This window comes from Lepisosteus oculatus, chromosome 14 (assembly GCF_040954835.1).
Source record: "Lepisosteus oculatus isolate fLepOcu1 chromosome 14, fLepOcu1.hap2, whole genome shotgun sequence".
NCBI classification, from domain to species: Eukaryota; Metazoa; Chordata; class Actinopteri; order Semionotiformes; family Lepisosteidae; genus Lepisosteus; species Lepisosteus oculatus.
The window spans coordinates 21,325,632-21,351,792 of NC_090709.1; the positions used below are offsets into that span (position 1 = coordinate 21,325,632).

General features: G+C 52.4%; 32 non-coding genes and 8 pseudogenes across 32 annotated transcripts; all 40 read left to right on the forward strand.

The window, feature by feature from the left end:
- The first annotated feature begins 64 nt into the window (after positions 1–64).
- On the forward strand, positions 65–183 carry LOC138217055 (5S ribosomal RNA). The gene has a single exon (XR_011180768.1). It is a non-coding gene; the product is annotated as a 5S ribosomal RNA (ribosomal RNA).
- A 537-nt stretch (positions 184–720) lies between these two features.
- Positions 721–839, forward strand: LOC138245479 (5S ribosomal RNA). The gene has a single exon (XR_011194089.1). It is a non-coding gene; the product is annotated as a 5S ribosomal RNA (ribosomal RNA).
- A 536-nt stretch (positions 840–1,375) lies between these two features.
- Positions 1,376–1,493, forward strand: LOC138218676 (5S ribosomal RNA; annotated as a pseudogene).
- A 536-nt stretch (positions 1,494–2,029) lies between these two features.
- LOC138245372 (5S ribosomal RNA) lies at positions 2,030–2,148 on the forward strand. The gene has a single exon (XR_011193982.1). It is a non-coding gene; the product is annotated as a 5S ribosomal RNA (ribosomal RNA).
- A 537-nt stretch (positions 2,149–2,685) lies between these two features.
- On the forward strand, positions 2,686–2,804 carry LOC138244855 (5S ribosomal RNA). The gene has a single exon (XR_011193470.1). It is a non-coding gene; the product is annotated as a 5S ribosomal RNA (ribosomal RNA).
- Positions 2,805–3,341: 537 nt separating this feature from the next.
- Positions 3,342–3,460, forward strand: LOC138216586 (5S ribosomal RNA). The gene has a single exon (XR_011180298.1). It is a non-coding gene; the product is annotated as a 5S ribosomal RNA (ribosomal RNA).
- A 537-nt stretch (positions 3,461–3,997) lies between these two features.
- Positions 3,998–4,116, forward strand: LOC138244084 (5S ribosomal RNA). The gene has a single exon (XR_011192698.1). It is a non-coding gene; the product is annotated as a 5S ribosomal RNA (ribosomal RNA).
- A 537-nt stretch (positions 4,117–4,653) lies between these two features.
- Positions 4,654–4,772, forward strand: LOC138244095 (5S ribosomal RNA). The gene has a single exon (XR_011192709.1). It is a non-coding gene; the product is annotated as a 5S ribosomal RNA (ribosomal RNA).
- A 537-nt stretch (positions 4,773–5,309) lies between these two features.
- Positions 5,310–5,428, forward strand: LOC138218620 (5S ribosomal RNA; annotated as a pseudogene).
- Positions 5,429–5,965: 537 nt separating this feature from the next.
- LOC138245177 (5S ribosomal RNA) lies at positions 5,966–6,084 on the forward strand. The gene has a single exon (XR_011193791.1). It is a non-coding gene; the product is annotated as a 5S ribosomal RNA (ribosomal RNA).
- A 537-nt stretch (positions 6,085–6,621) lies between these two features.
- On the forward strand, positions 6,622–6,740 carry LOC138244106 (5S ribosomal RNA). Its single transcript, XR_011192720.1, has one exon. It is a non-coding gene; the product is annotated as a 5S ribosomal RNA (ribosomal RNA).
- A 537-nt stretch (positions 6,741–7,277) lies between these two features.
- On the forward strand, positions 7,278–7,396 carry LOC138217351 (5S ribosomal RNA). The gene has a single exon (XR_011181063.1). It is a non-coding gene; the product is annotated as a 5S ribosomal RNA (ribosomal RNA).
- A 537-nt stretch (positions 7,397–7,933) lies between these two features.
- Positions 7,934–8,052, forward strand: LOC138217185 (5S ribosomal RNA). The gene has a single exon (XR_011180897.1). It is a non-coding gene; the product is annotated as a 5S ribosomal RNA (ribosomal RNA).
- A 537-nt stretch (positions 8,053–8,589) lies between these two features.
- Positions 8,590–8,708, forward strand: LOC138244117 (5S ribosomal RNA). The gene has a single exon (XR_011192731.1). It is a non-coding gene; the product is annotated as a 5S ribosomal RNA (ribosomal RNA).
- Positions 8,709–9,245: 537 nt separating this feature from the next.
- LOC138245013 (5S ribosomal RNA) lies at positions 9,246–9,364 on the forward strand. The gene has a single exon (XR_011193630.1). It is a non-coding gene; the product is annotated as a 5S ribosomal RNA (ribosomal RNA).
- A 537-nt stretch (positions 9,365–9,901) lies between these two features.
- On the forward strand, positions 9,902–10,020 carry LOC138245178 (5S ribosomal RNA). The gene has a single exon (XR_011193792.1). It is a non-coding gene; the product is annotated as a 5S ribosomal RNA (ribosomal RNA).
- A 537-nt stretch (positions 10,021–10,557) lies between these two features.
- LOC138244128 (5S ribosomal RNA) lies at positions 10,558–10,676 on the forward strand. Its single transcript, XR_011192742.1, has one exon. It is a non-coding gene; the product is annotated as a 5S ribosomal RNA (ribosomal RNA).
- A 537-nt stretch (positions 10,677–11,213) lies between these two features.
- Positions 11,214–11,332, forward strand: LOC138217058 (5S ribosomal RNA). Its single transcript, XR_011180771.1, has one exon. It is a non-coding gene; the product is annotated as a 5S ribosomal RNA (ribosomal RNA).
- A 537-nt stretch (positions 11,333–11,869) lies between these two features.
- Positions 11,870–11,988, forward strand: LOC138217743 (5S ribosomal RNA; annotated as a pseudogene).
- Positions 11,989–12,525: 537 nt separating this feature from the next.
- On the forward strand, positions 12,526–12,644 carry LOC138245181 (5S ribosomal RNA). The gene has a single exon (XR_011193794.1). It is a non-coding gene; the product is annotated as a 5S ribosomal RNA (ribosomal RNA).
- Positions 12,645–13,181: 537 nt separating this feature from the next.
- LOC138244140 (5S ribosomal RNA) lies at positions 13,182–13,300 on the forward strand. The gene has a single exon (XR_011192754.1). It is a non-coding gene; the product is annotated as a 5S ribosomal RNA (ribosomal RNA).
- A 537-nt stretch (positions 13,301–13,837) lies between these two features.
- On the forward strand, positions 13,838–13,956 carry LOC138245014 (5S ribosomal RNA). Its single transcript, XR_011193631.1, has one exon. It is a non-coding gene; the product is annotated as a 5S ribosomal RNA (ribosomal RNA).
- A 537-nt stretch (positions 13,957–14,493) lies between these two features.
- Positions 14,494–14,612, forward strand: LOC138245182 (5S ribosomal RNA). Its single transcript, XR_011193795.1, has one exon. It is a non-coding gene; the product is annotated as a 5S ribosomal RNA (ribosomal RNA).
- Positions 14,613–15,149: 537 nt separating this feature from the next.
- Positions 15,150–15,268, forward strand: LOC138245480 (5S ribosomal RNA). Its single transcript, XR_011194090.1, has one exon. It is a non-coding gene; the product is annotated as a 5S ribosomal RNA (ribosomal RNA).
- Positions 15,269–15,805: 537 nt separating this feature from the next.
- Positions 15,806–15,924, forward strand: LOC138245015 (5S ribosomal RNA). Its single transcript, XR_011193632.1, has one exon. It is a non-coding gene; the product is annotated as a 5S ribosomal RNA (ribosomal RNA).
- A 537-nt stretch (positions 15,925–16,461) lies between these two features.
- On the forward strand, positions 16,462–16,580 carry LOC138217745 (5S ribosomal RNA; annotated as a pseudogene).
- A 537-nt stretch (positions 16,581–17,117) lies between these two features.
- On the forward strand, positions 17,118–17,236 carry LOC138245183 (5S ribosomal RNA). The gene has a single exon (XR_011193796.1). It is a non-coding gene; the product is annotated as a 5S ribosomal RNA (ribosomal RNA).
- A 537-nt stretch (positions 17,237–17,773) lies between these two features.
- On the forward strand, positions 17,774–17,892 carry LOC138244151 (5S ribosomal RNA). Its single transcript, XR_011192765.1, has one exon. It is a non-coding gene; the product is annotated as a 5S ribosomal RNA (ribosomal RNA).
- Positions 17,893–18,429: 537 nt separating this feature from the next.
- On the forward strand, positions 18,430–18,548 carry LOC138217746 (5S ribosomal RNA; annotated as a pseudogene).
- A 537-nt stretch (positions 18,549–19,085) lies between these two features.
- LOC138245184 (5S ribosomal RNA) lies at positions 19,086–19,204 on the forward strand. The gene has a single exon (XR_011193797.1). It is a non-coding gene; the product is annotated as a 5S ribosomal RNA (ribosomal RNA).
- A 537-nt stretch (positions 19,205–19,741) lies between these two features.
- On the forward strand, positions 19,742–19,860 carry LOC138245185 (5S ribosomal RNA). The gene has a single exon (XR_011193798.1). It is a non-coding gene; the product is annotated as a 5S ribosomal RNA (ribosomal RNA).
- A 537-nt stretch (positions 19,861–20,397) lies between these two features.
- LOC138244162 (5S ribosomal RNA) lies at positions 20,398–20,516 on the forward strand. Its single transcript, XR_011192776.1, has one exon. It is a non-coding gene; the product is annotated as a 5S ribosomal RNA (ribosomal RNA).
- Positions 20,517–21,053: 537 nt separating this feature from the next.
- LOC138218172 (5S ribosomal RNA) lies at positions 21,054–21,172 on the forward strand (annotated as a pseudogene).
- A 537-nt stretch (positions 21,173–21,709) lies between these two features.
- Positions 21,710–21,828, forward strand: LOC138244174 (5S ribosomal RNA). Its single transcript, XR_011192787.1, has one exon. It is a non-coding gene; the product is annotated as a 5S ribosomal RNA (ribosomal RNA).
- A 537-nt stretch (positions 21,829–22,365) lies between these two features.
- LOC138219097 (5S ribosomal RNA) lies at positions 22,366–22,474 on the forward strand (annotated as a pseudogene).
- A 485-nt stretch (positions 22,475–22,959) lies between these two features.
- Positions 22,960–23,078, forward strand: LOC138244185 (5S ribosomal RNA). Its single transcript, XR_011192798.1, has one exon. It is a non-coding gene; the product is annotated as a 5S ribosomal RNA (ribosomal RNA).
- A 537-nt stretch (positions 23,079–23,615) lies between these two features.
- Positions 23,616–23,734, forward strand: LOC138245016 (5S ribosomal RNA). The gene has a single exon (XR_011193633.1). It is a non-coding gene; the product is annotated as a 5S ribosomal RNA (ribosomal RNA).
- Positions 23,735–24,271: 537 nt separating this feature from the next.
- On the forward strand, positions 24,272–24,390 carry LOC138217747 (5S ribosomal RNA; annotated as a pseudogene).
- Positions 24,391–24,927: 537 nt separating this feature from the next.
- On the forward strand, positions 24,928–25,046 carry LOC138245186 (5S ribosomal RNA). Its single transcript, XR_011193799.1, has one exon. It is a non-coding gene; the product is annotated as a 5S ribosomal RNA (ribosomal RNA).
- Positions 25,047–25,583: 537 nt separating this feature from the next.
- LOC138244814 (5S ribosomal RNA) lies at positions 25,584–25,702 on the forward strand. The gene has a single exon (XR_011193429.1). It is a non-coding gene; the product is annotated as a 5S ribosomal RNA (ribosomal RNA).
- Positions 25,703–26,161: the final 459 nt, after the last annotated feature.

Consider the following 26,161-nt stretch of genomic DNA (forward strand, 5'->3'; position numbering starts at 1 on the left):
GCGTCGTAAAAGAGGTGACGGAGCTGTCCTCTCAATAAGAAGGGTGCCAGCGAGCCTTGCTCTCGCTTACGGCCACACCCCCTTGAGCACGGCTGATCTCGTCTGATCTCGGAAGCTAAACAGGGATGGGCCTGGTTAGTACTTGGATGGGAGACCGCCTGGGAATACCAGGTGCTGTAAGCTTTTAAGCGCAGGAGGCGCCCTATCCCCGCTCGCTCGCTCATTCCCCTGTTCACACGTGCAGTGCGGCTTGTCCGTCTGTTTATTTGTCAGCGTTGGCGAGACAAGGGTGCTTGTGTATTAGCGTGAGCGTTTTTTATTCTGATCAGGAACAGTTTTACAAGTCCGCAAAGGATCGAGGAAAGGTTTATCGCCAGCTGAAAAGAGACACAGCGCTTCGGCTGTGGAGACTTGTTCGGCTGGCGTTCGGAGAGTCGCGTTTTTCAGAATTGTATTGAGATCGTTTTCCACAGAGCTCAGATGTCAAAGCACAGCAGCAGCTCTCCACAGCATTCCTCTATAGCGCCCTTTCTCCCGCAGCTCCGTCCTCATTGGAAGGAAGCAAGAGTGAAAGGCTGAAGTGAAAAAGAGCGGGGACGAAGGCAGTGAAGAGAGAGAACGTGGGAAGAAGAGAAAAACGCAAGGGAAAAAAAGCAGCGTCGTAAAAGAGGTGACGGAGCTGTCCTCTCAATAAGAAGGGTGCCAGCGAGCCTTGCTCTTGCTTACGGCCACACCCCCTTGAGCACGCCTGATCTTGTCTGATCTCAGAAGCTAAACAGGGATGGGCCTGGTTAGTACTTGGATGGGAGACCGCCTGGGAATACCAGGTGCTGTAAGCTTTTAAGCGCAGGAGGCGCCCTATCCCCGCTCGCTCGCTCATTCCCCTGTTCACACGTGCAGTGCGGCTTGTCCGTCTGTTTATTTGTCAGCTTTGGCGAGACACGGGTGCTTGTGTATTAGCGTGAGCGTTTTTTATTCTGATCAGGAACAGTTTTACAAGTCCGCAAAGGATCGAGGAAAGCTTTATCGCCAGCTGAAAAGAGACACAGCGCTTCGGCTGTGGAGACTTGTTCGGCTGGCGTTCGGAGAGTTGCGTTTTTCAGAATTGTATTGAGATCGTTTTCCACAGAGCTCAGATGTCAAAGCACAGCAGAAGCTCTCCACAGCGATCCTCTATAGCGCCCTTTCTCCCGCAGCTCCGTCCTCATTGGAAGGAAGCAAGAGTGAAAGGCTGAGTGAAATAGAGCGGGGACGAAGGCAGTGAAGAGAGAGAACGTGGGAAGAAGAGAAAAACGCAAGGGAAAAAAAGCAGCGTCGTAAAAGAGGTGACGGAGCTGTCCTCTCAATAAGAAGGGTGCCAGCGAGCCTTGCTGTCGCTTACGGCCACACCCCTTGAGCACGCCTGATCTCGTCTGATCTCGGAAGCTAAACAGCGATGGGCCTGGTTAGTACTTGGATGGGAGACCGCCTGGGAATACCAGGTGCTGTAAACTTTTAAGCGCAGGAGGCGCCCTATCCCCGCTCGCTCGCTCATTCCCCTGTTCACACGTGCAGTGCGGCTTGTCCGTCTGTTTATTAGTCAGCTTTGGCGAGACACGGGTGCTTGTGTATTAGCGTGAGCGTTTTTTATTCTGATCAGGAACAGTTTTACAAGTCCGCAAAGGATCGAGGAAAGGTTTATCGCCAGCTGAAAAGAGACACAGCGCTTCGGCTGTGGAGACTTGTTCGGCTGGCGTTCGGAGAGTCGCGTTTTTCAGAATTGTATTGAGATCGTTTTCCACAGAGCTCAGATGTCAAAGCACAGCAGCAGCTCTCCACAGCGATCCTCTATAGCGCCCTTTCTCCCGCAGCTCCGTCCTCATTGAAGGAAGCAAGAGTGAAAGGCTGAAGTGAAATAGAGCGGGGACGAAGGCAGTGAAGAGAGAGAACGTGGGAAGAAGAGAAAAACGCAAGGGAAAAAAAGCAGCGTCGTAAAAGAGGTGACGGAGCTGTCCTCTCAATAAGAAGGGTGCCAGCGAGCCTTGCTCTCGCTTATGGCCACACCCCCTTGAGCACACCTGATCTCGTCTGATCTCGGAAGCTAAACAAGGATGGGCCTGGTTAGTACTTGGATGGGAGACCGCCTGGGAATACCAGGTGCTGTAAGCTTTTAAGCGCAGGAGGCGCCCTATCCCCGCTCGCTCGCTCATTCCCCTGTTCACACGTGCAGTGCGGCTTGTCCGTCTGTTTATTTCTCAGCTTTGGCGAGACACGGGTGCTTGTGTATTAGCGTGAGCGTTTTTTATTCTGATCAGGAACAGTTTTACAAGTCCGCAAAGGATCGAGGAAAGGTTTATCGCCAGCTGAAAAGAGACACAGCGCTTCGGCTGTGGAGACTTGTTCGGCTGGCGTTCGGAGAGTCGCGTTTTTCAGAATTGTATTGAGATCGTTTTCCACAGAGCTCAGATGTCAAAGCACAGCAGCAGCTCTCCACAGCGATCCTATATAGCGCCCTTTCTCCCGCAGCTCCGTCCTCATTGGAAGGAAGCAAGAGTGAAAGGCTGAAGTGAAATAGAGCGGGGACGAAGGCAGTGAAGAGAGAGAACGTGGGAAGAAGAGAAAAACGCAAGGGAAAAAAAGCAGCGTCGTAAAAGAGGTGACGGAGCTGTCCTCTCAATAAGAAGGGTGCCAGCGAGCCTTGCTGTCGCTTACGGCCACACCCCCTTGAGCACGCCTGATCTCGTCTGATCTCGGAAGCTAAACAGGGATGGGCCTGGCTAGTACTTGGATGGGAGACCGCCTGGGAATACCAGGTGCTGTAAGCTTTTAAGCGCAGGAGGCGCCCTATCCCCGCTCGCTCGCTCATTCCCTTGTTCACACGTGCAGTGCGGCTTCTCTGTCTGTTTATTTGTCAGCTTTGGCGAGACACGGGTGCTTGTGTATTAGCGTGAGCGTTTTTTATTCTGATCAGGAACAGTTTTACAAGTCCGCAAAGGATCGAGGAAAGGTTTATCGCCAGCTGAAAAGAGACACAGCGCTTCGGCTGTGGAGACTTGTTCGGCTGGCGTTCGGAGAGTCGCGTTTTTCAGAATTGTATTGAGATCGTTTTCCACAGAGCTCAGATGTCAAAGCACAGCAGCAGCTCTCCACAGCGATCCTCTATAGCGGCCTTTCTCCCGCAGCTCCGTCCTCATTGGAAGGATGCAAGAGTGAAAGGCTGAAGTGAAATAGAGCGGGGACGAAGGCAGTGAAGAGAGAGAACGTGGGAAGAAGAGAAAAACGCAAGGGAAAAAAAACAGCGTCGTAAAAGAGGTGACGGAGCTGTCCTCTCAATAAGAAGGGTGCCAGCGAGCCTTGCTCTCGCTTACGGCCACACCCCCTTGAGCACGCCTGATCTCGTCTGATCTCGGAAGCTAAACAGGGATGGGTCTGGTTAGTACTTGGATGGGAGACCGCCTGGGAATACCAGGTGCTGTAAGCTTTTAAGCGCAGGAGGCGCCCTATCCCCGCTCGCTCGCTCATTCCCCTGTTCACACGTGCAGTGCGGCTTGTCCGTCTGTTTATTTCTCAGCTTTGGCGAGACACGGGTGCTTGTGTATTAGCGTGAGCGTTTTTTATTCTGATCAGGAACAGTTTTACAAGTCCGCAAAGGATCGAGGAAAGGTTTATCGCCAGCTGAAAAGAGACACAGCGCTTCGGCTGTGGAGACTTGTTCGGCTGGCGTTCGGAGAGTCGCGTTTTTCAGAATTGTATTGAGATCGTTTTCCACAGAGCTCAGATGTCAAAGCACAGCAGTAGCTCTCCACAGCGATCCTCTATAGCACCCTTTCTCCCGCAGCTCCGTCCTCATTGGAAGGAAGCAAGAGTGAAAGGCTGAAGTGAAAAAGAGCGGGGACGAAGGCAGTGAAGAGAGAGAACGTGGGAAGAAGAGAAAAACGCAAGGGAAAAAAAGCAGCGTCGTAAAAGAGGTGACGGAGCTGTCCTCTCAATAAGAAGGGTGCCAGCGAGCCTTGCTCTCGCTTACGGCCACACCCCCTTGAGCACGCCTGATCTCGTCTGATCTCAGAAGCTAAACAGGGATGGGCCTGGTTAGTACTTGGATGGGAGACCGCCTGGGAATACCAGGTGCTGTAAGCTTTTAAGCGCAGGAGGCGCCCTATCCCCGCTCGCTCGCTCATTCCCCTGTTCACACGTGCAGTGCGGCTTGTCCGTCTGTTTATTTGTCAGCTTTGGCGAGACACGGGTGCTTGTGTATTAGCGTGAGCGTTTTTTATTCTGATCAGGAACAGTTTTACAAGTCCGCAAAGGATCGAGGAAAGGTTTATCGCCAGCTGAAAAGAGACACAGCGCTTCGGCTGTGGAGACTTGTTCGGCTGGCGTTCGGAGAGTCGCGTTTTTCAGAATTGTATTGAGATCGTTTTCCACAGAGCTCAGATGTCAAAGCACAGCAGCAGCTCTCCACAGCGATCCTCTATAGCGCCCTTTCTCCCGCAGCTCCGTCCTCATTGGAAGGAAGCAAGAGTGAAAGGCTGAAGTGAAATAGAGCGGGGAGGAAGGCAGTGAAGAGAGAGAACGTAGGAAGAAGAGAAAAACGCAAGGGAAAAAAAGCAGCGTCGTAAAAGAGGTGACGGAGCTGTCCTCTCAATAAGAAGGGTGCCAGCGAGCCTTGCTCTCGCTTACGGCCACACCCCCTTGAGCACGCCTGATCTCGTCTGATCTCAGAAGCTAAACAGGGATGGGCCTGGTTAGTACTTGGATGGGAGACCGCCTGGGAATACCAGGTGCTGTAAGCTTTTAAGCGCAGGAGGCGCCCTATCCCCGCTCGCTCGCTCATTCCCCTGTTCACACGTGCAGTGCGGCTTGTCCGTCTGTTTATTTGTCAGCTTTGGCGAGACACGGGTGCTTGTGTATTAGCGTGAGCGTTTTTTATTCTGATCAGGAACAGTTTTACAAGTCCGCAAAGGATCGAGGAAAGGTTTATCGCCAGCTGAAAAGAGACACAGCGCTTCGGCTGTGGAGACTTGTTCGGCTGGCGTTCGGAGAGTCGCGTTTTTCAGAATTGTATTGAGATCGTTTTCCACAGAGCTCAGATGTCAAAGCACAGCAGTAGCTCTCCACAGCGATCCTCTATAGCGCCCTTTCTCCCGCAGCTCCGTCCTCATTGGAAGGAAGCAAGAGTGAAAGGCTGAAGTGAAATAGAGCGGGGACGAAGGCAGTGAAGAGAGAGAACGTGGGAAGAAGAGAAAAACGCAAGGGAAAAAAAGCAGCGTCGTAAAAGAGGTGACGGAGCTGTGCTCTCAATAAGAAGGGTGCCAGCGAGCCTTGCTCTCGTTTATGGCCACACCCCCTTGAGCACGCCTGATCTTGTCTGATCTCGGAAGCTAAAGAGGGATGGGCCTGGTTAGTACTTGGATGGGAGACCGCCTGGGAATACCAGGTGCTGTAAGCTTTTAAGCGCAGGAGGCGCCCTATCCCCGCTCGCTCGATCATTCCCCTGTTCACACGTGCAGTGCGGCTTGTCCGTCTGTTTATTTGTCAGCTTTGGCGAGACACGGGTGCTTGTGTATTAGCGTGAGCGTTTTTTATTCTGATCAGGAACAGTTTTACAAGTCCGCAAAGGATCGAGGAAAGGTTTATCGCCAGCTGAAAAGAGACACAGCGCTTCGGCTGTGGAGACTTGTTCGGCTGGCGTTCGGAGAATCGCGTTTTTCAGAATTGTATTGAGATCGTTTTCCAAAGAGCTCAGATGTCAAAGCACAGCAGCAGCTCTCCACAGCGATCCTCTATAGCGCCCTTTCTCCCGCAGCTCCGTCCTCATTGGAAGGAAGCAAGAGTGAAAGGCTGAAGTGAAATAGAGCGGGGACGAAGGCAGTGAAGAGAGAGAACGTGGGAAGAAGAGAAAAACGCAAGGGAAAAAAAGCAGCGTCGTAAAAGAGGTGACGGAGCTGTCCTCTCAATAAGAAGGGTGCCAGCGAGCCTTGCTCTCGCTTATGGCCACACCCCCTTGAGCACGCCTGATCTCGTCTGATCTCGGAAGCTAAACAGGGATGGGCCTGGTTAGTACTTGGATGGGAGACCGCCTGGGAATACCAGGTGCTGTAAGCTTTTAAGCGCAGGAGGCGCCCTATCCCCGCTCGCTCGCTCATTCCCCTGTTCACACGTGCAGTGCGGCTTGTCCGTCTGTTTATTTGTCAGCGTTGGCGAGACAAGGGTGCTTGTGTATTAGCGTGAGCGTTTTTTATTCTGATCAGGAACAGTTTTACAAGTCCGCAAAGGATCGAGGAAAGGTTTATCGCCAGCTGAAAAGAGACACAGCGCTTCGGCTGTGGAGACTTGTTCGGCTGGCGTTCGGAGAGTCGCGTTTTTCAGAATTGTATTGAGATCGTTTTCCACAGAGCTCAGATGTCAAAGCACAGCAGCAGCTCTCCACAGCGATCCTCTATACCGCCCTTTCTCCCGCAGCTCCGTCCTCATTGGAAGGAAGCAAGAGTGAAAGGCTGAAGTGAAAAAGAGCGGGGACGAAGGCAGTGAAGAGAGAGAACGTGGGAAGAAGAGAAAAACGCAAGGGAAAAAAAGCAGCGTCGTAAAAGAGGTGACGGAGCTGTCCTCTCAATAAGAAGGGTGCCAGCGAGCCTTGCTCTCGCTTACGGCCACACCCCCTTGAGCACGCCTGATCTCGTCTGATCTCAGAAGCTAAACAGGGATGGGCCTGGTTAGTACTTGGATGGGAGACCGCCTGGGAATACCAGGTGCTGTAAGCTTTTAAGCGCAGGAGGCGCCCTATCCCCGCTCGCTCGCTCATTCCCCTGTTCACACGTGCAGTGCGGCTTGTCCGTCTGTTTATTTGTCAGCTTTGGCGAGACACGGGTGCTTGTGTATTAGCGTGAGCGTTTTTTATTCTGATCAGGAACAGTTTTACAAGTCCGCAAAGGATCGAGGAAAGGTTTATCGCCAGCTGAAAAGAGACACAGCGCTTCGGCTGTGGAGACTTGTTCGGCTGGCGTTCGGAGAGTCGCGTTTTTCAGAATTGTATTGAGATCGTTTTCCACAGAGCTCAGATGTCAAAGCACAGCAGCAGCTCTCCACAGCGATCCTCTATAGCGCCCTTTCTCCCGCAGCTCCGTCCTCATTGGAAGGAAGCAAGAGTGAAAGGCTGAAGTGAAATAGAGCGGGGAGGAAGGCAGTGAAGAGAGAGAACGTAGGAAGAAGAGAAAAACGCAAGGGAAAAAAAGCAGCGTCGTAAAAGAGGTGACGGAGCTGTCCTCTCAATAAGAAGGGTGCCAGCGAGCCTTGCTCTCGCTTACGGCCACAGCCCCTTGAGCACGCCTGATCTCGTCTGATCTCGGAAGCTAAACAGGGATGGGCCTGGTTAGTACTTGGATGGGAGACCGCCTGGGAATACCAGGTGCTGTAAGCTTTTAAGCGCAGGAGGCGCCCTATCCCCGCTCGCTCGCTCATTCCCCTGTTCACACGTGCAGTGCGGCTTGTCCGTCTGTTTATTTGTCAGCGTTGGCGAGACAAGGGTGCTTGTGTATTAGCGTGAGCGTTTTTTATTCTGATCAGGAACAGTTTTACAAGTCCGCAAAGGATCGAGGAAAGGTTTATCGCCAGCTGAAAAGAGACACAGAGCTTCGGCTGTGGAGACTTGTTCGGCTGGCGTTCGGAGAGTCACGTTTTTCAGAATTGTATTGAGATCGTTTTCCAAAGAGCTCAGATGTCAAAGCACAGCAGCAGCTCTCCACAGCGATCCTCTATAGCGCCCTTTCTCCCGCAGCTCCGTCCTCATTGGAAGGAAGCAAGAGTGAAAGGCTGAAGTGAAATAGAGCGGGGACGAAGGCAGTGAAGAGAGAGAACGTGGGAAGAAGAGAAAAACGCAAGGGAAAAAAAGCAGCGTCGTAAAAGAGGTGACGGAGCTGTCCTCTCAATAAGAAGGGTGCCAGCGAGCCTTGCTCTCGCTTATTGCCACACCCCCTTGAGCACGCCTGATCTCGTCTGATCTCGGAAGCTAAACAGGGATGGGCCTGGTTAGTACTTGGATGGGAGACCGCCTGGGAATACCAGGTGCTGTAAGCTTTTAAGCGCAGGAGGCGCCCTATCCCCGCTCGCTCGCTCATTCCCCTGTTCACACGTGCAGTGCGGCTTGTCCGTCTGTTTATTTGTCAGCTTTGGCGAGACACGGGTGCTTGTGTATTAGCGTGAGCGTTTTTTATTCTGATCAGGAACAGTTTTACAAGTCCGCAAAGGATCGAGGAAAGGTTTATCGCCAGCTGAAAAGAGACACAGCGCTTCGGCTGTGGAGAGTTGTTCGGCTGGCGTTCGGAGAGTCGCGTTTTTCAGAATTGTATTGACATCGTTTTCCACAGAGCTCAGATGTCAAAGCACAGCAGTAGCTCTCCACAGCGATCCTCTATAGCGCCCTTTCTCCCGCAGCTCCGTCCTCATTGGAAGGAAGCAAGAGTGAAAGGCTGAAGTGAAATAGAGCGGGGACGAAGGCAGTGAAGAGAGAGAACGTGGGAAGAAGAGAAAAACGCAAGGGAAAAAAAGCAGCGTCGTAAAAGAGGTGACGGAGCTGTCCTCTCAATAAGAAGGGTGCCAGCGAGCCTTGCTCTCGCTTACGGCCACACCCCCTTGAGCACGCCTGATCTCGTCTGATCTCAGAAGCTAAACAGGGATGGGCCTGGTTAGTACTTGGATGGGAGACCGCCTGGGAATACCAGGTGCTGTAAGCTTTTAAGCGCAGGAGGCGCCCTATCCCCGCTCGCTCGCTCATTCCCCTGTTCACACGTGCAGTGCGGCTTGTCCGTCTGTTTATTTGTCAGCTTTGGCGAGACACGGGTGCTTGTGTATTAGCGTGAGCGTTTTTTATTCTGATCAGGAACAGTTTTACAAGTCCGCAAAGGATCGAGGAAAGGTTTATCGCCAGCTGAAAAGAGACACAGCGCTTCGGCTGTGGAGACTTGTTCGGCTGGCGTTCGGAGAGTCGCGTTTTTCAGAATTGTATTGACATCGTTTTCCACAGAGCTCAGATGTCAAAGCACAGCAGCAGCTCTCCACAGCGATCCTCTATAGCGCCCTTTCTCCCGCAGCTCCGTCCTCATTGGAAGGAAGCAAGAGTGAAAGGCTGAAGTGAAAAAGAGCGGGGACGAAGGCAGTGAAGAGAGAGAACGTGGGAAGAAGAGAAAAACGCAAGGGAAAAAAAGCAGCGTCGTAAAAGAGGTGACGGAGCTGTCCTCTCAATAAGAAGGGTGCCAGCGAGCCTTGCTCTCGCTTACGGCCACCCCCCCTTGAGCACGCCTGATCTCGTCTGATCTCAGAAGCTAAACAGGGATGGGCCTGGTTAGTACTTGGATGGGAGACCGCCTGGGAATACCAGGTGCTGTAAGCTTTTAAGCGCAGGAGGCGCCCTATCCCCGCTCGCTCGCTCATTCCCCTGTTCACACGTGCAGTGCGGCTTGTCCGTCTGTTTATTTGTCAGCTTTGGCGAGACACGGGTGCTTGTGTATTAGCGTGAGCGTTTTTTATTCTGATCAGGAACAGTTTTACAAGTCCGCAAAGGATCGAGGAAAGGTTTATCGCCAGCTGAAAAGAGACACAGCGCTTCGGCTGTGGAGACTTGTTCGGCTGGCGTTCGGAGAGTCGCGTTTTTCAGAATTGTATTGAGATCGTTTTCCACAGAGCTCAGATGTCAAAGCACAGCAGTAGCTCTCCACAGCGATCCTCTATAGCGCCCTTTCTCCCGCAGCTCCGTCCTCATTGGAAGGAAGCAAGAGTGAAAGGCTGAAGTGAAATAGAGCGGGGACGAAGGCAGTGAAGAGAGAGAACGTGGGAAGAAGAGAAAAACGCAAGGGAAAAAAAGCAGCGTCGTAAAAGAGGTGACGGAGCTGTCCTCTCAATAAGAAGGGTGCCAGCGAGCCTTGCTCTCGCTTATGGCCACACCCCCTTGAGCACGCCTGATCTCGTCTGATCTCGGAAGCTAAACAGGGATGGGCCTGGTTAGTACTTGGATGGGAGACCGCCTGGGAATACCAGGTGCTGTAAGCTTTTAAGCGCAGGAGGCGCCCTATCCCCGCTCGCTCGCTCATTCCCCTGTTCACACGTGCAGTGCGGCTTGTCCGTCTGTTTATTTGTCAGCTTTGGCGAGACACGGGTGCTTGTGTATTAGCGTGAGCGTTTTTTATTCTGATCAGGAACAGTTTTACAAGTCCGCAAAGGATCGAGGAAAGGTTTATCGCCAGCTGAAAAGAGACACAGCGCTTCGGCTGTGGAGACTTGTTCGGCTGGCGTTCGGAGAGTCGCGTTTTTCAGAATTGTATTGACATCGTTTTCCACAGAGCTCAGATGTCAAAGCACAGCAGTAGCTCTCCACAGCGATCCTCTATAGCGCCCTTTCTCCCGCAGCTCCGTCCTCATTGGAAGGAAGCAAGAGTGAAAGGCTGAAGTGAAATAGAGCGGGGACGAAGGCAGTGAAGAGAGAGAACGTGGGAAGAAGAGAAAAACGCAAGGGAAAAAAAGCAGCGTCGTAAAAGAGGTGACGGAGCTGTCCTCTCAATAAGAAGGGTGCCAGCGAGCCTTGCTCTCGCTTACGGCCACACCCCCTTGAGCACGCCTGATCTCGTCTGATCTCAGAAGCTAAACAGGGATGGGCCTGGTTAGTACTTGGATGGGAGACCGCCTGGGAATACCAGGTGCTGTAAGCTTTTAAGCGCAGGAGGCGCCCTATCCCCGCTCGCTCGCTCATTCCCCTGTTCACACGTGCAGTGCGGCTTGTCCGTCTGTTTATTTGTCAGCTTTGGCGAGACACGGGTGCTTGTGTATTAGCGTGAGCGTTTTTTATTCTGATCAGGAACAGTTTTACAAGTCCGCAAAGGATCGAGGAAAGGTTTATCGCCAGCTGAAAAGAGACACAGCGCTTCGGCTGTGGAGACTTGTTCGGCTGGCGTTCGGAGAGTCGCGTTTTTCAGAATTGTATTGACATCGTTTTCCACAGAGCTCAGATGTCAAAGCACAGCAGCAGCTCTCCACAGCGATCCTCTATAGCGCCCTTTCTCCCGCAGCTCCGTCCTCATTGGAAGGAAGCAAGAGTGAAAGGCTGAAGTGAAAAAGAGCGGGGACGAAGGCAGTGAAGAGAGAGAACGTGGGAAGAAGAGAAAAACGCAAGGGAAAAAAAGCAGCGTCGTAAAAGAGGTGACGGAGCTGTCCTCTCAATAAGAAGGGTGCCAGCGAGCCTTGCTCTCGCTTACGGCCACCCCCCCTTGAGCACGCCTGATCTCGTCTGATCTCAGAAGCTAAACAGGGATGGGCCTGGTTAGTATTTGGATGGGAGACCGCCTGGGAATACCAGGTGCTGTAAGCTTTTAAGCGCAGGAGGCGCCCTATCCCCGCTCGCTCGCTCATTCCCCTGTTCACACGTGCAGTGCGGCTTGTCCGTCTGTTTATTTGTCAGCTTTGGCGAGACACGGGTGCTTGTGTATTAGCGTGAGCGTTTTTTATTCTGATCAGGAACAGTTTTACAAGTCCGCAAAGGATCGAGGAAAGGTTTATCGCCAGCTGAAAAGAGACACAGCGCTTCGGCTGTGGAGACTTGTTCGGCTGGCGTTCGGAGAGTCGCGTTTTTCAGAATTGTATTGAGATCGTTTTCCACAGAGCTCAGATGTCAAAGCACAGCAGTAGCTCTCCACAGCGATCCTCTATAGCGCCCTTTCTCCCGCAGCTCCGTCCTCATTGGAAGGAAGCAAGAGTGAAAGGCTGAAGTGAAATAGAGCGGGGACGAAGGCAGTGAAGAGAGAGAACGTGGGAAGAAGAGAAAAACGCAAGGGAAAAAAAGCAGCGTCGTAAAAGAGGTGACGGAGCTGTGCTCTCAATAAGAAGGGTGCCAGCGAGCCTTGCTCTCGTTTACGGCCACACCCCCTTGAGCACGCCTGATCTCGTCTGATCTCGGAAGCTAAAGAGGGATGGGCCTGGTTAGTACTTGGATGGGAGACCGCCTGGGAATACCAGGTGCTGTAAGCTTTTAAGCGCAGGAGGCGCCCTATCCCCGCTCGCTCGCTCATTCCCCTGTTCACACGTGCAGTGCGGCTTGTCCGTCTGTTTATTTGTCAGCTTTGGCGAGACACGGGTGCTTGTGTATTAGCGTGAGCGTTTTTTATTCTGATCAGGAACAGTTTTACAAGTCCGCAAAGGATCGAGGAAAGGTTTATCGCCAGCTGAAAAGAGACACAGAGCTTCGGCTGTGGAGACTTGTTCGGCTGGCGTTCGGAGAGTCGCGTTTTTCAGAATTGTATTGAGATCGTTTTCCAAAGAGCTCAGATGTCAAAGCACAGCAGCAGCTCTCCACAGCGATCCTCTATAGCGCCCTTTCTCCCGCAGCTCCGTCCTCATTGGAAGGAAGCAAGAGTGAAAGGCTGAAGTGAAATAGAGCGGGGACGAAGGCAGTGAAGAGAGAGAACGTGGGAAGAAGAGAAAAACGCAAGGGAAAAAAAGCAGCGTCGTAAAAGAGGTGACGGAGCTGTCCTCTCAATAAGAAGGGTGCCAGCGAGCCTTGCTCTCGCTTATGGCCACACCCCCTTGAGCACGCCTGATCTCGTCTGATCTCGGAAGCTAAACAGGGATGGGCCTGGTTAGTACTTGGATGGGAGACCGCCTGGGAATACCAGGTGCTGTAAGCTTTTAAGCGCAGGAGGCGCCCTATCCCCGCTCGCTCGCTCATTCCCCTGTTCACACGTGCAGTGCGGCTTGTCCGTCTGTTTATTTGTCAGCTTTGGCGAGACACGGGTGCTTGTGTATTAGCGTGAGCGTTTTTTATTCTGATCAGGAACAGTTTTACAAGTCCGCAAAGGATCGAGGAAAGGTTTATCGCCAGCTGAAAAGAGACACAGCGCTTCGGCTGTGGAGAGTTGTTCGGCTGGCGTTCGGAGAGTCGCGTTTTTCAGAATTGTATTGACATCGTTTTCCACAGAGCTCAGATGTCAAAGCACAGCAGTAGCTCTCCACAGCGATCCTCTATAGCGCCCTTTCTCCCGCAGCTCCGTCCTCATTGGAAGGAAGCAAGAGTGAAAGGCTGAAGTGAAATAGAGCGGGGACGAAGGCAGTGAAGAGAGAGAACGTGGGAAGAAGAGAAAAACGCAAGGGAAAAAAAGCAGCGTCGTAAAAGAGGTGACGGAGCTGTCCTCTCAATAAGAAGGGTGCCAGCGAGCCTTGCTCTCGCTTACGGCCACACCCCCTTGAGCACGCCTGATCTCGTCTGATCTCAGAAGCTAAACAGGGATGGGCCTGGTTAGTACTTGGATGGGAGACCGCCTGGGAATACCAGGTGCTGTAAGCTTTTAAGCGCAGGAGGCGCCCTATCCCCGCTCGCTCGCTCATTCCCCTGTTCACACGTGCAGTGCGGCTTGTCCGTCTGTTTATTTGTCAGCTTTGGCGAGACACGGGTGCTTGTGTATTAGCGTGAGCGTTTTTTATTCTGATCAGGAACAGTTTTACAAGTCCGCAAAGGATCGAGGAAAGGTTTATCGCCAGCTGAAAAGAGACACAGCGCTTCGGCTGTGGAGACTTGTTCGGCTGGCGTTCGGAGAGTCGCGTTTTTCAGAATTGTATTGACATCGTTTTCCACAGAGCTCAGATGTCAAAGCACAGCAGCAGCTCTCCACAGCGATCCTCTATAGCGCCCTTTCTCCCGCAGCTCCGTCCTCATTGGAAGGAAGCAAGAGTGAAAGGCTGAAGTGAAAAAGAGCGGGGACGAAGGCAGTGAAGAGAGAGAACGTGGGAAGAAGAGAAAAACGCAAGGGAAAAAAAGCAGCGTCGTAAAAGAGGTGACGGAGCTGTCCTCTCAATAAGAAGGGTGCCAGCGAGCCTTGCTCTCGCTTACGGCCACCCCCCCTTGAGCACGCCTGATCTCGTCTGATCTCAGAAGCTAAACAGGGATGGGCCTGGTTAGTACTTGGATGGGAGACCGCCTGGGAATACCAGGTGCTGTAAGCTTTTAAGCGCAGGAGGCGCCCTATCCCCGCTCGCTCGCTCATTCCCCTGTTCACACGTGCAGTGCGGCTTGTCCGTCTGTTTATTTGTCAGCTTTGGCGAGACACGGGTGCTTGTGTATTAGCGTGAGCGTTTTTTATTCTGATCAGGAACAGTTTTACAAGTCCGCAAAGGATCGAGGAAAGGTTTATCGCCAGCTGAAAAGAGACACAGCGCTTCGGCTGTGGAGACTTGTTCGGCTGGCGTTCGGAGAGTCGCGTTTTTCAGAATTGTATTGAGATCGTTTTCCACAGAGCTCAGATGTCAAAGCACAGCAGTAGCTCTCCACAGCGATCCTCTATAGCGCCCTTTCTCCCGCAGCTCCGTCCTCATTGGAAGGAAGCAAGAGTGAAAGGCTGAAGTGAAATAGAGCGGGGACGAAGGCAGTGAAGAGAGAGAACGTGGGAAGAAGAGAAAAACGCAAGGGAAAAAAAGCAGCGTCGTAAAAGAGGTGACGGAGCTGTCCTCTCAATAAGAAGGGTGCCAGCGAGCCTTGCTCTCGCTTATGGCCACACCCCCTTGAGCACGCCTGATCTCGTCTGATCTCGGAAGCTAAACAGGGATGGGCCTGGTTAGTACTTGGATGGGAGACCGCCTGGGAATACCAGGTGCTGTAAGCTTTTAAGCGCAGGAGGCGCCCTATCCCCGCTCGCTCGCTCATTCCCCTGTTCACACGTGCAGTGCGGCTTGTCCGTCTGTTTATTTGTCAGCTTTGGCGAGACACGGGTGCTTGTGTATTAGCGTGAGCGTTTTTTATTCTGATCAGGAACAGTTTTACAAGTCCGCAAAGGATCGAGGAAAGGTTTATCGCCAGCTGAAAAGAGACACAGCGCTTCGGCTGTGGAGACTTGTTCGGCTGGCGTTCGGAGAGTCGCGTTTTTCAGAATTGTATTGACATCGTTTTCCACAGAGCTCAGATGTCAAAGCACAGCAGTAGCTCTCCACAGCGATCCTCTATAGCGCCCTTTCTCCCGCAGCTCCGTCCTCATTGGAAGGAAGCAAGAGTGAAAGGCTGAAGTGAAATAGAGCGGGGACGAAGGCAGTGAAGAGAGAGAACGTGGGAAGAAGAGAAAAACGCAAGGGAAAAAAAGCAGCGTCGTAAAAGAGGTGACGGAGCTGTCCTCTCAATAAGAAGGGTGCCAGCGAGCCTTGCTCTCGCTTACGGCCACACCCCCTTGAGCACGCCTGATCTTGTCTGATCTCAGAAGCTAAACAGGGATGGGCCTGGTTAGTACTTGGATGGGAGACCGCCTGGGAATACCAGGTGCTGTAAGCTTTTAAGCGCAGGAGGCGCCCTATCCCCGCTCGCTCGCTCATTCCCCTGTTCACACGTGCAGTGCGGCTTGTCCGTCTGTTTATTTGTCAGCTTTGGCGAGACACGGGTGCTTGTGTATTAGCGTGAGCGTTTTTTATTCTGATCAGGAACAGTTTTACAAGTCCGCAAAGGATCGAGGAAAGGTTTATCGCCAGCTGAAAAGAGACACAGCGCTTCGGCTGTGGAGACTTGTTCGGCTGGCGTTCGGAGAGTCGCGTTTTTCAGAATTGTATTGACATCGTTTTCCACAGAGCTCAGATGTCAAAGCACAGCAGCAGCTCTCCACAGCGATCCTCTATAGCGCCCTTTCTCCCGCAGCTCCGTCCTCATTGGAAGGAAGCAAGAGTGAAAGGCTGAAGTGAAAAAGAGCGGGGACGAAGGCAGTGAAGAGAGAGAACGTGGGAAGAAGAGAAAAACGCAAGGGAAAAAAAGCAGCGTCGTAAAAGAGGTGACGGAGCTGTCCTCTCAATAAGAAGGGTGCCAGCGAGCCTTGCTCTCGCTTACGGCCACCCCCCCTTGAGCACGCCTGATCTCGTCTGATCTCAGAAGCTAAACAGGGATGGGCCTGGTTAGTACTTGGATGGGAGACCGCCTGGGAATACCAGGTGCTGTAAGCTTTTAAGCGCAGGAGGCGCCCTATCCCCGCTCGCTCGCTCATTCCCCTGTTCACACGTGCAGTGCGGCTTGTCCGTCTGTTTATTTGTCAGCTTTGGCGAGACACGGGTGCTTGTGTATTAGCGTGAGCGTTTTTTATTCTGATCAGGAACAGTTTTACAAGTCCGCAAAGGATCGAGGAAAGGTTTATCGCCAGCTGAAAAGAGACACAGCGCTTCGGCTGTGGAGACTTGTTCGGCTGGCGTTCGGAGAGTCGCGTTTTTCAGAATTGTATTGAGATCGTTTTCCACAGAGCTCAGATGTCAAAGCACAGCAGTAGCTCTCCACAGCGATCCTCTATAGCGCCCTTTCTCCCGCAGCTCCGTCCTCATTGGAAGGAAGCAAGAGTGAAAGGCTGAAGTGAAATAGAGCGGGGACGAAGGCAGTGAAGAGAGAGAACGTGGGAAGAAGAGAAAAACGCAAGGGAAAAAAAGCAGCGTCGTAAAAGAGGTGACGGAGCTGTGCTCTCAATAAGAAGGGTGCCAGCGAGCCTTGCTCTCGTTTACGGCCACACCCCCTTGAGCACGCCTGATCTCGTCTGATCTCGGAAGCTAAAGAGGGATGGGCCTGGTTAGTACTTGGATGGGAGACCGCCTGGGAATACCAGGTGCTGTAAGCTTTTAAGCGCAGGAGGCGCCCTATCCCCGCTCGCTCGCTCATTCCCCTGTTCACACGTGCAGTGCGGCTTGTCCGTCTGTTTATTTGTCAGCTTTGGCGAGACACGGGTGCTTGTGTATTAGCGTGAGCGTTTTTTATTCTGATCAGGAACAGTTTTACAAGTCCGCAAAGGATCGAGGAAAGGTTTATCGCCAGCTGAAAAGAGACACAGCGCTTCGGCTGTGGAGACTTGTTCGGCTGGCGTTCGGAGAGTCGCGTTTTTCAGAATTGTATTGAGATCGTTTTCCAAAGAGCTCAGATGTCAAAGCACAGCAGCAGCTCTCCACAGCGATCCTCTATAGCGCCCTTTCTCCCGCAGCTCCGTCCTCATTGGAAGGAAGCAAGAGTGAAAGGCTGAAGTGAAATAGAGCGGGGACGAAGGCAGTGAAGAGAGAGAACGTGGGAAGAAGAGAAAAACGCAAGGGAAAAAAAGCAGCGTCGTAAAAGAGGTGACGGAGCTGTCCTCTCAATAAGAAGGGTGCCAGCGAGCCTTGCTCTCGCTTATGGCCACACCCCCTTGAGCACGCCTGATCTCGTCTGATCTCGGAAGCTAAACAGGGATGGGCCTGGTTAGTACTTGGATGGGAGACCGCCTGGGAATACCAGGTGCTGTAAGCTTTTAAGCGCAGGAGGCGCCCTATCCCCGCTCGCTCGCTCATTCCCCTGTTCACACGTGCAGTGCGGCTTGTCCGTCTGTTTATTTGTCAGCTTTGGCGAGACACGGGTGCTTGTGTATTAGCGTGAGCGTTTTTTATTCTGATCAGGAACAGTTTTACAAGTCCGCAAAGGATCGAGGAAAGGTTTATCGCCAGCTGAAAAGAGACACAGCGCTTCGGCTGTGGAGACTTGTTCGGCTGGCGTTCGGAGAGTCGCGTTTTTCAGAATTGTATTGACATCGTTTTCCACAGAGCTCAGATGTCAAAGCACAGCAGCAGCTCTCCACAGCGATCCTCTATAGCGCCCTTTCTCCCGCAGCTCCGTCCTCATTGGAAGGAAGCAAGAGTGAAAGGCTGAAGTGAAAAAGAGCGGGGACGAAGGCAGTGAAGAGAGAGAACGTGGGAAGAAGAGAAAAACGCAAGGGAAAAAAAGCAGCGTCGTAAAAGAGGTGACGGAGCTGTCCTCTCAATAAGAAGGGTGCCAGCGAGCCTTGCTCTCGCTTACGGCCACACCCCCTTGAGCACGCCTGATCTCGTCTGATCTCAGAAGCTAAACAGGGATGGGCCTGGTTAGTACTTGGATGGGAGACCGCCTGGGAATACCAGGTGCTGTAAGCTTTTAAGCGCAGGAGGCGCCCTATCCCCGCTCGCTCGCTCATTCCCCTGTTCACACGTGCAGTGCGGCTTGTCCGTCTGTTTATTTGTCAGCTTTGGCGAGACACGGGTGCTTGTGTATTAGCGTGAGCGTTTTTTATTCTGATCAGGAACAGTTTTACAAGTCCGCAAAGGATCGAGGAAAGGTTTATCGCCAGCTGAAAAGAGACACAGCGCTTCGGCTGTGGAGACTTGTTCGGCTGGCGTTCGGAGAGTCGCGTTTTTCAGAATTGTATTGAGATCGTTTTCCACAGAGCTCAGATGTCAAAGCACAGCAGTAGCTCTCCACAGCGATCCTCTATAGCGCCCTTTCTCCCGCAGCTCCGTCCTCATTGGAAGGAAGCAAGAGTGAAAGGCTGAAGTGAAATAGAGCGGGGACGAAGGCAGTGAAGAGAGAGAACGTGGGAAGAAGAGAAAAACGCAAGGGAAAAAAAGCAGCGTCGTAAAAGAGGTGACGGAGCTGTCCTCTCAATAAGAAGGGTGCCAGCGAGCCTTGCTCTCGTTTACGGCCACACCCCCTTGAGCACGCCTGATCTCGTCTGATCTCGGAAGCTAAAGAGGGATGGGCCTGGTTAGTACTTGGATGGGAGACCGCCTGGGAATACCAGGTGCTGTAAGCTTTTAAGCGCAGGAGGCGCCCTATACCCGCTCGCTCGCTCATTCCCCTGTTCACACGTGCAGTGCGGCTTGTCCGTCTGTTTATTTGTCAGCTTTGGCGAGACACGGGTGCTTGTGTATTAGCGTGAGCGTTTTTTATTCTGATCAGGAACAGTTTTACAAGTCCGCAAAGGATCGAGGAAAGGTTTATCGCCAGCTGAAAAGAGACACAGCGCTTCGGCTGTGGAGACTTGTTCGGCTGGCGTTCGGAGAGTCGCGTTTTTCAGAATTGTATTGAGATCGTTTTCCAAAGAGCTCAGATGTCAAAGCACAGCAGCAGCTCTCCACAGCGATCCTCTATAGCGCCCTTTCTCCCGCAGCTCCGTCCTCATTGGAAGGAAGCAAGAGTGAAAGGCTGAAGTGAAATAGAGCGGGGACGAAGGCAGTGAAGAGAGAGAACGTGGGAAGAAGAGAAAAACGCAAGGGAAAAAAAGCAGCGTCGTAAAAGAGGTGACGGAGCTGTCCTCTCAATAAGAAGGGTGCCAGCGAGCCTTGCTCTCGCTTATGGCCACACCCCCTTGAGCACGCCTGATCTCGTCTGATCTCGGAAGCTAAACAGGGATGGGCCTGGTTAGTACTTGGATGGGAGACCGCCTGGGAATACCAGGTGCTGTAAGCTTTTAAGCGCAGGAGGCGCCCTATCCCCGCTCGCTCGCTCATTCCCCTGTTCACACGTGCAGTGCGGCTTGTCCGTCTGTTTATTTGTCAGCGTTGGCGAGACAAGGGTGCTTGTGTATTAGCGTGAGCGTTTTTTATTCTGATCAGGAACAGTTTTACAAGTCCGCAAAGGATCGAGGAAAGGTTTATCGCCAGCTGAAAAGAGACACAGCGCTTCGGCTGTGGAGACTTGTTCGGCTGGCGTTCGGAGAGTCGCGTTTTTCAGAATTGTATTGAGATCGTTTTCCAAAGAGCTCAGATGTCAAAGCACAGCAGCAGCTCTCCACAGCGATCCTCTATAGCGCCCTTTCTCCCGCAGCTCCGTCCTCATTGGAAGGAAGCAAGAGTGAAAGGCTGAAGTGAAATAGAGCGGGGACGAAGGCAGTGAAGAGAGAGAACGTGGGAAGAAGAGAAAAACGCAAGGGAAAAAAAGCAGCGTCGTAAAAGAGGTGACGGAGCTGTCCTCTCAATAAGAAGGGTGCCAGCGAGCCTTGCTCTCGCTTATGGCCACACCCCCTTGAGCACGCCTGATCTCGTCTGATCTCGGAAGCTAAACAGGGATGGGCCTGGTTAGTACTTGGATGGGAGACCGCCTGGGAATACCAGGTGCTGTAAGCTTTTAAACGCAGGAGGCGCCCTATCCCCGCTCGCTCGCTCATTCCCCTGTTCACACGTGCAGTGCGGCTTGTCCGTCTGTTTATTTGTCAGCGTTGGCGAGACAAGGGTGCTTGTGTATTAGCGTGAGCGTTTTTTATTCTGATCAGGAACAGTTTTACAAGTCCGCAAAGGATCGAGGAAAGGTTTATCGCCAGCTGAAAAGAGACACAGCTCTTCGGCTGTGGAGACTTGTTCGGCTGGCGTTCGGAGAGTCGCGTTTTTCAGAATTGTATTGAGATCGTTTTCCACAGAGCTCAGATGTCAAAGCACAGCAGCAGCTCTCCACAGCGATCCTCTATAGCGCCCTTTCTCCCGCAGCTCCGTCCTCATTGGAAGGAAGCAAGAGTGAAAGGCTGAAGTGAAAAAGAGCGGGGACGAAGGCAGTGAAGAGAGAGAACGTGGGAAGAAGAGAAAAACGCAAGGGAAAAAAAGCAGCGTCGTAAAAGAGGTGACGGAGCTGTCCTCTCAATAAGAAGGGTGCCAGCGAGCCTTGCTCTCGCTTACGGCCACACCCCCTTGAGCACGCCTGATCTCGTCTGATCTCAGAAGCTAAACAGGGATGGGCCTGGTTAGTACTTGGATGGGAGACCGCCTGGGAATACCAGGTGCTGTAAGCTTTTAAGCGCAGGAGGCGCCCTATCCCCGCTCGCTCGCTCATTCCCCTGTTCACACGTGCAGTGCGGCTTGTCCGTCTGTTTATTTGTCAGCTTTGGCGAGACACGGGTGCTTGTGTATTAGCGTGAGCGTTTTTTATTCTGATCAGGAACAGTTTTACAAGTCCGCAAAGGATCGAGGAAAGGTTTATCGCCAGCTGAAAAGAGACACAGCGCTTCGGCTGTGGAGACTTGTTCGGCTGGCGTTCGGAGAGTCGCGTTTTTCAGAATTGTATTGAGATCGTTTTCCACAGAGCTCAGATGTCAAAGCACAGCAGCAGCTCTCCACAGCGATCCTCTATAGCGCCCTTTCTCCCGCAGCTCCGTCCTCATTGGAAGGAAGCAAGAGTGAAAGGCTGAAGTGAAATAGAGCGGGGAGGAAGGCAGTGAAGAGAGAGAACGTAGGAAGAAGAGAAAAACGCAAGGGAAAAAAAGCAGCGTCGTAAAAGAGGTGACGGAGCTGTCCTCTCAATAAGAAGGGTGCCAGCGAGCCTTGCTCTCGCTTACGGCCACAGCCCCTTGAGCACGCCTGATCTCGTCTGATCTTGGAAGCTAAACAGGGATGGGCCTGGTTAGTACTTGGATGGGAGACCGCCTGGGAATACCAGGTGCTGTAAGCTTTTAAGCGCAGGAGGCGCCCTATCCCCGCTCGCTCGCTCTTTCCCCTGTTCACACGTGCAGTGCGGCTTGTCCGTCTGTTTATTTGTCAGCGTTGGCGAGACAAGGGTGCTTGTGTATTAGCGTGAGCGTTTTTTATTCTGATCAGGAACAGTTTTACAAGTCCGCAAAGGATCGAGGAAAGGTTTATCGCCAGCTGAAAAGAGACACAGCGCTTCGGCTGTGGAGACTTGTTTGGCTGGCGTTCGGAGAGTCGCGTCTTTCAGAATTGTATTGAGATCGTTTTCCACAGAGCTCAGATGTCAAAGCACAGCAGCAGCTCTCCACAGCGATCCTCTATAGCGCCCTTTCTCCCGCAGCTCCGTCCTCATTGGAAGGAAGCAAGAGTGAAAGGCTGAAGTGAAAAAGAGCGGGGACGAAGGCAGTGAAGAGAGAGAACGTGGGAAGAAGAGAAAAACGCAAGGGAAAAAAAGCAGCGTCGTAAAAGAGGTGACGGAGCTGTCCTCTCAATAAGAAGGGTGCCAGCGAGCCTTGCTCTCGCTTACGGCCACACCCCCTTGAGCACGCCTGATCTCGTCTGATCTCAGAAGCTAAACAGGGATGGGCCTGGTTAGTACTTGGATGGGAGACCGCCTGGGAATACCAGGTGCTGTAAGCTTTTAAGCGCAGGAGGCGCCCTATCCCCGCTCGCTCGCTCATTCCCCTGTTCACACGTGCAGTGCGGCTTGTCCGTCTGTTTATTTGTCAGCTTTGGCGAGACACGGGTGCTTGTGTATTAGCGTGAGCGTTTTTTATTCTGATCAGGAACAGTTTTACAAGTCCGCAAAGGATCGAGGAAAGGTTTATCGCCAGCTGAAAAGAGACACAGCGCTTCGGCTGTGGAGACTTGTTCGGCTGGCGTTCGGAGAGTCGCGTTTTTCAGAATTGTATTGAGATCGTTTTCCACAGAGCTCAGATGTCAAAGCACAGCAGCAGCTCTCCACAGCGATCCTCTATAGCGCCCTTTCTCCCGCAGCTCCGTCCTCATTGGAAGGAAGCAAGAGTGAAAGGCTGAAGTGAAATAGAGCGGGGACGAAGGCAGTGAAGAGAGAGAACGTGGGCAGAAGAGAAAAACGCAAGGGAAAAAAAGCAGCGTCGTAAAAGAGGTGACGGAGCTGTCCTCTCAATAAGAAGGGTGCCAGCGAGCCTCGCTCTCGCTTACGGCCACACCCCCTAGAGCACCCCTGATCTCGGAAGCTAAACAGGGATGGGCCTGGTTAGTACTTGGATGGGAGACCGCCTGGGAATACCAGGTGCTGTAAGCTTTTAAGCGCAGGAGGCGCCCTATCCCCGCTCGCTCGCTCATTCCCCTGTTCACACGTGCAGTGCGGCTTGTCCGTCTGTTTATTTGTCAGCTTTGGCGAGACACGGGTGCTTGTGTATTAGCGTGAGCGTTTTTTATTCTGATCAGGAACAGTTTTACAAGTCCGCAAAGGATCGAGGAAAGCTTTATCGCCAGCTGAAAAGAGACACAGCGCTTCGGCTGTGGAGACTTGTTCGGCTGGCGTTCGGAGAGTCGCGTTTTTCAGAATTGTATTGAGATCGTTTTCCACAGAGCTCAGATGTCAAAGCACAGCAGAAGCTCTCCACAGCGATCCTCTATAGCGCCCTTGAAATAGAGCAGGGACGAAGGCAGTGAAGAGAGACAACGTGGGAAGAAGAGAAAAACGCAAGGGAAAAAAAGCAGCGTCGTAAAAGAGGTGACGGAGCTGTCCTCTCAATAAGAAGGGTGCCAGCGAGCCTTGCTCTCGCTTACGGCCACACCCCCTTGAGCACGCCTGATCTCGTCTGATCTCAGAAGCTAAACAGGGATGGGCCTGGTTAGTACTTGGATGGGAGACCGCCTGGGAATACCAGGTGCTGTAAGCTTTTAAGCGCAGGAGGCGCCCTATCCCCGCTCGCTCGCTCATTCCCCTGTTCACACGTGCAGTGCGGCTTGTCCGTCTGTTTATTTGTCAGCTTTGGCGAGACACGGGTGCTTGTGTATTAGCGTGAGCGTTTTTTATTCTGATCAGGAACAGTTTTACAAGTCCGCAAAGGATCGAGGAAAGGTTTATCGCCAGCTGAAAAGAGACACAGCGCTTCGGCTGTGGAGACTTGTTCGGCTGGCGTTCGGAGAGTCGCGTTTTTCAGAATTGTATTGACATCGTTTTCCACAGAGCTCAGATGTCAAAGCACAGCAGCAGCTCTCCACAGCGATCCTCTATAGCGCCCTTTCTCCCGCAGCTCCGTCCTCATTGGAAGGAAGCAAGAGTGAAAGGCTGAAGTGAAAAAGAGCGGGGACGAAGGCAGTGAAGAGAGAGAACGTGGGAAGAAGAGAAAAACGCAAGGGAAAAAAAGCAGCGTCGTAAAAGAGGTGACGGAGCTGTCCTCTCAATAAGAAGGGTGCCAGCGAGCCTTGCTCTCGCTTACGGCCACCCCCCCTTGAGCACGCCTGATCTCGTCTGATCTCAGAAGCTAAACAGGGATGGGCCTGGTTAGTACTTGGATGGGAGACCGCCTGGGAATACCAGGTGCTGTAAGCTTTTAAGCGCAGGAGGCGCCCTATCCCCGCTCGCTCGCTCATTCCCCTGTTCACACGTGCAGTGCGGCTTGTCCGTCTGTTTATTTGTCAGCTTTGGCGAGACACGGGTGCTTGTGTATTAGCGTGAGCGTTTTTTATTCTGATCAGGAACAGTTTTACAAGTCCGCAAAGGATCGAGGAAAGGTTTATCGCCAGCTGAAAAGAGACACAGCGCTTCGGCTGTGGAGACTTGTTCGGCTGGCGTTCGGAGAGTCGCGTTTTTCAGAATTGTATTGAGATCGTTTTCCACAGAGCTCAGATGTCAAAGCACAGCAGTAGCTCTCCACAGCGATCCTCTATAGCGCCCTTTCTCCCGCAGCTCCGTCCTCATTGGAAGGAAGCAAGAGTGAAAGGCTGAAGTGAAATAGAGCGGGGACGAAGGCAGTGAAGAGAGAGAACGTGGGAAGAAGAGAAAAACGCAAGGGAAAAAAAGCAGCGTCGTAAAAGAGGTGACGGAGCTGTGCTCTCAATAAGAAGGGTGCCAGCGAGCCTTGCTCTCGTTTACGGCCACACCCCCTTGAGCACGCCTGATCTCGTCTGATCTCGGAAGCTAAAGAGGGATGGGCCTGGTTAGTACTTGGATGGGAGACCGCCTGGGAATACCAGGTGCTGTAAGCTTTTAAGCGCAGGAGGCGCCCTATCCCCGCTCGCTCGCTCATTCCCCTGTTCACACGTGCAGTGCGGCTTGTCCGTCTGTTTATTTGTCAGCTTTGGCGAGACACGGGTGCTTGTGTATTAGCGTGAGCGTTTTTTATTCTGATCAGGAACAGTTTTACAAGTCCGCAAAGGATCGAGGAAAGGTTTATCGCCAGCTGAAAAGAGACACAGCGCTTCGGCTGTGGAGACTTGTTCGGCTGGCGTTCGGAGAGTCGCGTTTTTCAGAATTGTATTGAGATCGTTTTCCAAAGAGCTCAGATGTCAAAGCACAGCAGCAGCTCTCCACAGCGATCCTCTATAGCGCCCTTTCTCCCGCAGCTCCGTCCTCATTGGAAGGAAGCAAGAGTGAAAGGCTGAAGTGAAATAGAGCGGGGACGAAGGCAGTGAAGAGAGAGAACGTGGGAAGAAGAGAAAAACGCAAGGGAAAAAAAGCAGCGTCGTAAAAGAGGTGACGGAGCTGTCCTCTCAATAAGAAGGGTGCCAGCGAGCCTTGCTCTCGCTTATGGCCACACCCCCTTGAGCACGCCTGATCTCGTCTGATCTCGGAAGCTAAACAGGGATGGGCCTGGTTAGTACTTGGATGGGAGACCGCCTGGGAATACCAGGTGCTGTAAGCTTTTAAGCGCAGGAGGCGCCCTATCCCCGCTCGCTCGCTCATTCCCCTGTTCACACGTGCAGTGCGGCTTGTCCGTCTGTTTATTTGTCAGCTTTGGCGAGACACGGGTGCTTGTGTATTAGCGTGAGCGTTTTTTATTCTGATCAGGAACAGTTTTACAAGTCCGCAAAGGATCGAGGAAAGGTTTATCGCCAGCTGAAAAGAGACACAGCGCTTCGGCTGTGGAGACTTGTTCGGCTGGCGTTCGGAGAGTCGCGTTTTTCAGAATTGTATTGACATCGTTTTCCACAGAGCTCAGATGTCAAAGCACAGCAGCAGCTCTCCACAGCGATCCTCTATAGCGCCCTTTCTCCCGCAGCTCCGTCCTCATTGGAAGGAAGCAAGAGTGAAAGGCTGAAGTGAAAAAGAGCGGGGACGAAGGCAGTGAAGAGAGAGAACGTGGGAAGAAGAGAAAAACGCAAGGGAAAAAAAGCAGCGTCGTAAAAGAGGTGACGGAGCTGTCCTCTCAATAAGAAGGGTGCCAGCGAGCCTTGCTCTCGCTTACGGCCACACTCCCTTGAGCACGCCTGATCTCGTCTGATCTCAGAAGCTAAACAGGGATGGGCCTGGTTAGTACTTGGATGGGAGACCGCCTGGGAATACCAGGTGCTGTAAGCTTTTAAGCGCAGGAGGCGCCCTATCCCCGCTCGCTCGCTCATTCCCCTGTTCACACGTGCAGTGCGGCTTGTCCGTCTGTTTATTTGTCAGCTTTGGCGAGACACGGGTGCTTGTGTATTAGCGTGAGCGTTTTTTATTCTGATCAGGAACAGTTTTACAAGTCCGCAAAGGATCGAGGAAAGGTTTATCGCCAGCTGAAAAGAGACACAGCGCTTCGGCTGTGGAGACTTGTTCGGCTGGCGTTCGGAGAGTCGCGTTTTTCAGAATTGTATTGAGATCGTTTTCCACAGAGCTCAGATGTCAAAGCACAGCAGTAGCTCTCCACAGCGATCCTCTATAGCGCCCTTTCTCCCGCAGCTCCGTCCTCATTGGAAGGAAGCAAGAGTGAAAGGCTGAAGTGAAATAGAGCGGGGACGAAGGCAGTGAAGAGAGAGAACGTGGGAAGAAGAGAAAAACGCA